Source organism: Urocampus carinirostris, chromosome 7 (genome assembly GCF_059441175.1).
Source record: "Urocampus carinirostris isolate Australia breed hairy pipefish chromosome 7, RoL_Ucar_1.0, whole genome shotgun sequence".
Taxonomy (NCBI): Eukaryota; Metazoa; Chordata; class Actinopteri; order Syngnathiformes; family Syngnathidae; genus Urocampus; species Urocampus carinirostris.
In genome coordinates this window covers 13,851,377-13,858,783 of record NC_142355.1, presented here as the reverse complement: position 1 = coordinate 13,858,783, position 7,407 = coordinate 13,851,377, and the positions used below count along the sequence as shown (strand labels likewise).

Here is a 7,407-nt window from a genome sequence, read left to right as displayed (position 1 = left end):
ACTCCGATTTTTATCTTCTGCCTTTACAAGTTTACACCTGTGTCGACACGAGACCAAAAGACACTACAAGAGAATACAGACGCTGCCCTACTTACAAACAAGATAGGTTTCGGACAATCGTTGGTAACTTGCTTCAGTGCTATATTTTGTATGGAATGTATATTTAAGGCTTGTATAAGTAACCTATTTTTTTCTGCTAAAAAATAAACATTTCATAAAATAATTTGGTCTATAAAGGTAAATGAAGTTAAGTGTAACTTACTTTTGGAATCTGGGCTTCAAGAGGTCCTCCTCTGTGGTAGAGAGTGGATGTTCAGTGGCCGTCTCTCAGGTACAGTTGTCATGCTGTCCAGCTCTGTGCCCACAACAGAGCCTGGCTTCCTCACCAGTTTATTAAGACGAGAGGCATCCTTCTTCTTAGTTCTGCCTCCCCAACACACTGCCGCATAAAAGAGAGCGCTTGCCACAATAGTCTTATTGAACATTTGCAGGAGCTTTTTGTAGATGATGAAGGACGCCAGCCTTCTAAAGAAGTACCATCTGAGGCTTTGTCCTTTCCTGCACAGAGCTTCTATGTTGGCAGTCCAGTCCAGTTTATTGTCCAGCTGCACACCCAGGTATTTGTAGGTCTGGACAAACTCTACACATTCTCCTTTGATAGTTACAGGTTCCGGGTGAGGTTTAGTCCTCCTGAAGTCCACCACCATCTCCCTGGTCTTGGTGGTGTTCAGGTGCAGGTGGTTTGCGTCGCTCCATCGGACAAAGTCCTGAATCAATTTCCTGTACTCCTCCTCCTGCCCATTTCTGATACATCCCACGATCACAGTGTCGTCGGCAAACTTTTGCACATGGCAGGACTCAGAGTTGTACTTAAAGTCCGATGTATATAGAGTGAATAGGAACGGAGAGAGCACGGTCCCCTGCGGAGATCCTGTGCTGCTAACCACAGTGTCCGATGTACAGCCCCCCTGTTTCACATACTGGGGTCTGCCTGTCAGGTAGTCAGTAATCCATTCTATAAGGTGTGAGCTAACTCCCATCTCTGTCAGTTTCCTACTCAGTAGCAGAGGCTGTATGGCATTGAAGGCACTGGAGAAGTCCCAAAATGTAATACTCACAGCCACCTTATCCCTATCCAGGTGAGAGAGGGATCGGTGTAGGATGTAGACTATAGCATCCTCCACTCCCACCTTCTCCTGGTAAGCAAATTGCAGAGGGTCGATGGCGTGACGGACCTGTAGCCTCAGGTGGTGCAGCAGCAACCACTCCATGGTTTTCATCACATGTGATGTCAGGGTGACCGGCCTGAAGTCGTTGAGTTCCTCAGGTCTTGATTTCTTTGGGACTGGGATGATGCAGGATGTTTTCCACCGCTGGGGGACCCTCCCTTGTTCCAGGCGCAGGTTGATGATGCGCTATAGATAGTCTCCCAGCTCCAACGCACAGGCCTTCATCTCCATCTCGACGAGCTGCCTTGCTGGGTCGCAGCCTCCTCAGCTCTCCTCAGCGCTCCTCACACCTGGGCTGTAGTGATCTTGAGTGTGTGTGTGTGTGGGGGGGGGGGGGGTGTCCTCCTCCATTCTGGTGTCCAGAGGGGGAGGGACAGCTACAGTACGCTGGGGTGAGAACGAGTGGGGGTGGTCAAACCTGTTAAAAAAAGTTGTTCAACTGGTTGGTCTTCATCGCTTCCCACACCCCCTTTATGCTGTTGTTCTGCAGCTTTTTCTCCAACTTCCTCCTGTACTGCTCCTTCGCTTCCCGGTGCTGGACTCTGAGCTCCCTCTGTACTCGCTTTAGCTCCTGCTGATCGCCGTCTTTAAAGGCCCTCTTCTTTTGGTTCAGAAGGCGCTTGATGTCGCCCGTAATCCAGGTCTTGTTGTTGGCATAGCAGCGTACAGTTCTTACAGGAACAACATTGTCCATACAGAAGTTGATGTAGTCAGTAGTGCAGTTTGCCACCTCCTCAATGTCCCCACTGCTGAACCCTTGCACGACATCCCAGTACGTACATCCAAAGCAGTCTCTCAGAGCCTTCACTACTTTAGTAGACCATTTCCCGAATGAGCGTGTGGTTGTTGGTAGCCTCCTCACTTTTGGTTTGTAATGAGGTTGAAGCAGGATGAGGTTGTGGTCTCCTTTCCCCATGGCAGGCAGTGGAGTAGCACTGTATTCGTCCTTAATGTTTGTATACAGCAGGTCAAAAGTCCTATTTTACCTGGTGTTGCAGTCCACATACTGGAAGAAAGCAGGCAATGTTGTATCCAGAGTCACGTGATTGAAGTCCCCAGAGATTAACAGGATGGCCTCTGGGTGCTGTGTTTGTAGTTTAGCAACAGCGGAGTGGATGACATCACACGCTACTTCCGCGCGGTGGGATGTCAACAATGACAGCAATGGCGTGTCCAAATTCTCTGGGCAAGTAATCGGGACGCAAACTTACGGCCAAAAGTTGGACGTCCCTGCAGCAGATGGAAATATTTGTGTTTACATGCCCAGGGTTACACCACCTCGTGTTCACGTAGATAGCGAGCCAGCCTCCTCTCTGCTTCCCGCAGGCTTTTGTGTCTGTCTGCCCTAACAGCGCTGAAGCCGGTTCGCTCCACGTTAGCATCCGATGCTAGACGTGAGCCACGTTTCCCTAAAGCACAGCAAACTGCACACCCTGTATGCTTTGATGTTTTTCACGAGCACAGCCAGTTCGTTGGTCTTATTTGGTAGAGTTCAGATTCAGATCTACTTTATTGTCATTCTAGTACACGTGTATACAGAACGAAATGTCGATACATCTGACCCGCACAGTTTCCTTGAATGTACAGATATAAATAAAATGTTGTATTGAGTTGGAGTATTGAGTCTAATAATATACTAATAATTATGGCTATGTATAGTATTTTACAGTAGCGCAAATAGTGCAAGAGGAGCAGCTAACCAGATGTGCAAAAAGGGCAGTCAGGTAAACAAGTCAGGTAAACTGTAACAATAACGCTGTAAGTACAATAGTGCAGAGAAACAGATGTGCAAGGAGTGGCTAGCTATAAAGAACTGCCAGTAGTGCAAAAAGTCAAACAAAACCAACAGATGTACAGATTAGCAGCAGTTAGATTTACTATGTGTTTGATTGACCATTTAACAGTCTAATGGCCAGGGGGACAAGACTATTGTGGAACCTGGTAGTGCTGCACCGCACACTGCAGTACCTCTTCCCAGAGGCTAGCAGAGTGAACAGTCCATGATGGGGGTGAGAGGGGTCCCTGATAATGTTCTTAGCTTGGGATAGGCAGCGCTTCTGGCCAATGTCCTGAATGGAGGGGAGAGAAGTCCCGATGATTTTCTCTGCTGTCCTCATCACCCTCCTCACACTACCCCAGTCGGAAGCATTGCAGCCTCCACACCACACAGAGATACAGCTGGTCAGGATACTCTCTATGGTGCCCCTGTAGAAAGTAATGAGGGATGGTGGGGGCAGGTGGGCTCTCCTCATCCTCCGCAGGAAGTACAGGCGCTGCTGTGCCCTCTTAACCAGTGATGCAGTGTTCACGGACCAGGTGAGTTTGTTTGTGATGTGCACCCCTAGGAACTTGATGCTGCTGACAACCTCCACAGCCTTGTTGTTGATGAAAAGTGGGTCATGGTTGGGCTGGTTTTTCCTGAAGTCGACAATGATCTCTTTAGTTTTGTCAACATTCAGGACCAGGCTGTTGTCCCTGCACCAGCCCACCAACTGCTCCACCTCCTCTCTGTAGGCCAGGTCGTTGTCGTCCCTGATGAGGCCCACCACTGTTGTGTCGTCCGCAAACTTCACAATGTGGTTTGTGGCGGACCTAGGGACGCAGTCGTGTGTCATCAGGGTGAACAGCAAGGGGCTCAGGACACAGCCTTGGGGGGAGCCCGTGCTGAGGGTGATGAGATCGGAGATGTACTGACCAATCTGCACTGACTGGGGTCTGTCAGTGAGGAAGTCCAGCAGCCAGTTCCGCAGGGGGGTGTTGAAACCCAGGAGTCTCATTTTGTCTACCAGGTGTTGTGGGATGATGGTGTTGAATGCTGAACTGAAGTCCAGGAACAGCATCCGCACATGGGTGTTCTTCTCCTCTAGGTGTGTCAGGCTCAGGTGAAGCGCAGAGGAGATGGCATCCCCGGTGGAGCGGTTTGTCCGGTAGGCAAACTGAAAGGGGTCGAGTGAGGAGGGGAGACTGGAGGTGATGTGCTCTTTAACCAGTCTCTCAAAGCACTTCATTATGATTGGAGTCAGTGCAACGGGCCGGTAATCGTTGAATGATAAGATCTGGGGTTTCTTTGGCACTGGGATGATGGTGGCAATCTTGAAGCATGATGGTACTGTGGCTTGGTCTAGCGAGGTGTTGAAAATGTCTGTTAGTACACAAGCCAGCTGATCGGCGCACTCCCTAAGGACCCGCCCTGGAATGTTGTCTGGTCCTGGAGCCTTCCGTGTGTTGACCCTTCTCAGGGTCTTCCTCACGTCAGTTGAGTCCAGGAGGAGTGCTCTTTCGTCCTGATTTGGAACCGCTTTCGCTGCATGGGTGCCATTTTGTGCCTCGAACCTCCCAAAGAAGTTGTTGAGGTCATTCAGAAAGTCCATGCTAGTGTCCTGCACTGGGGCGGTGGTTGGCTTGTATCTGGTGATGGCCTGAATGCCTTTCCACATATCCCTGGTGTTGGTTGTGCTGAGGAAACGGTCCTGGATTTTTTGACTGTGCGTTCGCTTTGCTAGTCTGATAGCACGGTTCAGGTTAGCCCTCGCTGATCTCAGCGCCTCCTCGTCACCGGATTTAAAGGCAAGGTTCCGTACCTTTAGCAGTTTGCGTATCTCAGTAGTCATCCAGGGCTTCTGATTGGCACGGGTGCAGATGGTTTTGGTATTGCTGACGTCTTCTGCGCATTTACTGATGTAGGCTGACACAGACATGGCGTACTCATCTATATTTATTTTGTTGTTGTAAGTGGCAGCCGATTTAAACATGTCCCAATCTGTGCATTCAAAGCAGTCCTGTAGTGCCTCCATTGCCCCCTCAGTCCACACCCTCACCTGCTTCACTGTAGGTTTTTCTCTGGTCAGCAGGGGCTTGTATGCAGGAATTAGCATAACAGAGAGGTGATCTGATGAGCCAAGGTGGGGGCGGGGGGCTGCTCTGTATGCTCCTCTGATATTTGTGTAGGCCAAGTCTAATGTGTTCCTACCTCTTGTAGCAAAGTTGACATGCTGGTGGAAATGCGGGAGAACTGTTTTCATGTTGGCCTGGTTAAAGTCCCCCGCCGCAATAAAAATGCACTCGGTGTAAGCATGCTGCAGTTCACTCACAGTTCGGTAGAGAACGTCCATTGCCTCCTTAGTATTAGCGCTGGGGGGCACGTACACGGCAGTAATGATGGTAGCGCTAAACTCCCTCGGTAGGTAGAAGGGTCTGCAGATCACCGTCAAAAGTTCAATGTCTCGTGAGCAGTGATTCGAGATTATCTTAGCATTTCTACACCAGTTGTTGTTGGTATAAATGCATATTCCGCCACCCCTGCTCTTACCGGTGAGCTCGCCGCTTCTATCAGCGCGGAAAGTAGTTAGCCCCACAATGCTAACAGCGTCATCCGGGATAGATGAGTTTAGCCATGTCTCCGTCAGAATTAAAGCGCAACAGTTCGTCATCTCGCGGTTCGATGTAAGTTCCACTTGTAAATGGTCCAGTTTGTTGTCCAGGGAGCGAACGTTGGAGAGGAAAATGGATGGGAGAGGCGTTTTGAAGGGTTTAGCCTTCAGCCTAGCCGTTAGCCCGGCCCGACAACCTCGTTTCCTCCCCCGGTCACAGCGCTTCCTCTTGCCACTTTTCTTCGCTGCTTTGTAGGCCGCTGGGTCTTGTTGACGTAGCACTCCGAGGCTAAGTAAACACTCCAGAGTGGTCGTAGCAACGAGCGCTGGATTTCTGGATGTTCGCATATCCAGCAAAAAACTGCGGTCGTATATTAATCTGCAGTTAGAGTTGTCTTTGTTCGCCCTCAAAAACTGAGTCGAAGACTGGGGTTTTTGACCAAAATGTAAGAAACTGTTGGGAGCAGATGCAGCCGCAACCGTACAGGGCGCCGCCATTTTGCATATTTGCACATTTCCCTTGAATACTGACGGTACCGAAGGCTTGTATCGTCACTTCGCCGCTAGCTTCTTAGCCCTTACCATAGCTCTGCAGCCACGATAGGGCCCCCTCACCTCGTCAGGTAAATGGAAATCACGCCGGCATGAGAATTCTACAGGGCAAGGAGTCGATTCCTCGAATAAACGCATTTTTGTGCATTAAAACCCATATCGAGAGGATAGAAAGTAAATCCAAAGTGTAGTCCTGAAACGGGAGGAAAATTCCGAAGATAGAAGCAAACAATAAAAACAATAAATCACAAAAAGAGCGAAATAACACGGAGCTGCTGAAAAGCCTGCCTCTTGCAACGGCGCCAACAATACAAAACTTACAGCATTGTCCGGATATTTTTCGACATCCCTAAACAAATGATCGTATCTACCGTTTTTTGTAAGTCAAATGGTTGTAAGTAGGGGAACGTCTGTATTGTGAAGTCACTGGGTAGGGTAACGCAATTTTCCTAGAGACCAAACAGGGAAACATGTCAGTTTATTTGGCTTTGTGAGTGAACAGATGGGAATACCCAATGGGAAATCAGTATTTGAAGGTCAATACACTTTGTTCAATTCTTGGTTTGTTTGATGGTAGAATTAATAATTCATTCAAACACACATTCACCTCCGATTGCATGGAAACCATGAATAGTATTTTTCCGATTAAAATGCCAATTCGATACAACAAATCTATTCTTAAAATCCAGAAAATGGAGATGGAGAGCAGAGACAAAAGTCAAGTGCTGGTGTGTATACATATAGCATGTATACGATTACAGTATCATACATGCAAACCTAAAACTAAAAGAGGTAAGATGTTATCCTGCAGTCTATTGTTACGCATGCAATACAATCCATCTCCAGAATATGAAAAAAAGACAACATGTGTTTGTTAAAAACCAGAAGTGGCAAACCTCTACCAAAACAAAAATCTAATGCCATCATTATTCATGCACAAAGACAGCCGAAGACGAAAATCCTAGTCTCGAGTTGATATTTGTTTGTTGTTGTTTAAATTTGAGAAAGCTGTAGATTAATTTAAAGAACACTTGGTCCAACCCCCAATTGTTTGCTTTTATCAAGTTATAGTCTGAACGCAGCCTTAAATACATAGGTAAGATATCCAAAGTCAGCAGCTTATATTTTGGTTCTCTATGACTATTTTTCTCAATATTGTTTTTATAGAATGTATGCTTTACTTACAAAGATTGCCTGGTCTCTTTTCACAATTGTCAATATACCTATTTCCATGGTTGTTATTTATATGTAAAATG

The 7,407-nt window shown here is 47.6% G+C and overlaps 1 protein-coding gene across 3 annotated transcripts in view; it reads right to left on the bottom strand.

Moving 5' to 3' along the window:
• adat1 (adenosine deaminase tRNA specific 1) overlaps positions 1 to 7,407 on the bottom strand; it is a 35,382-nt gene that overhangs the window by 12,981 nt on the left and 14,994 nt on the right. The window contains exon 10 of one of the 3 annotated variants that reach the window (XR_015850860.1): positions 263 to 439. The exons of 1 other annotated variant lie outside the window; for it this stretch is intronic. The gene's annotated coding sequence lies outside the window, so the exon portion shown is untranslated. Of the gene's footprint in view, positions 1 to 201; positions 440 to 7,407 lie in introns of those variants that run through there. One more of the 3 variants, XM_088339809.1, reaches the window with a different exon arrangement.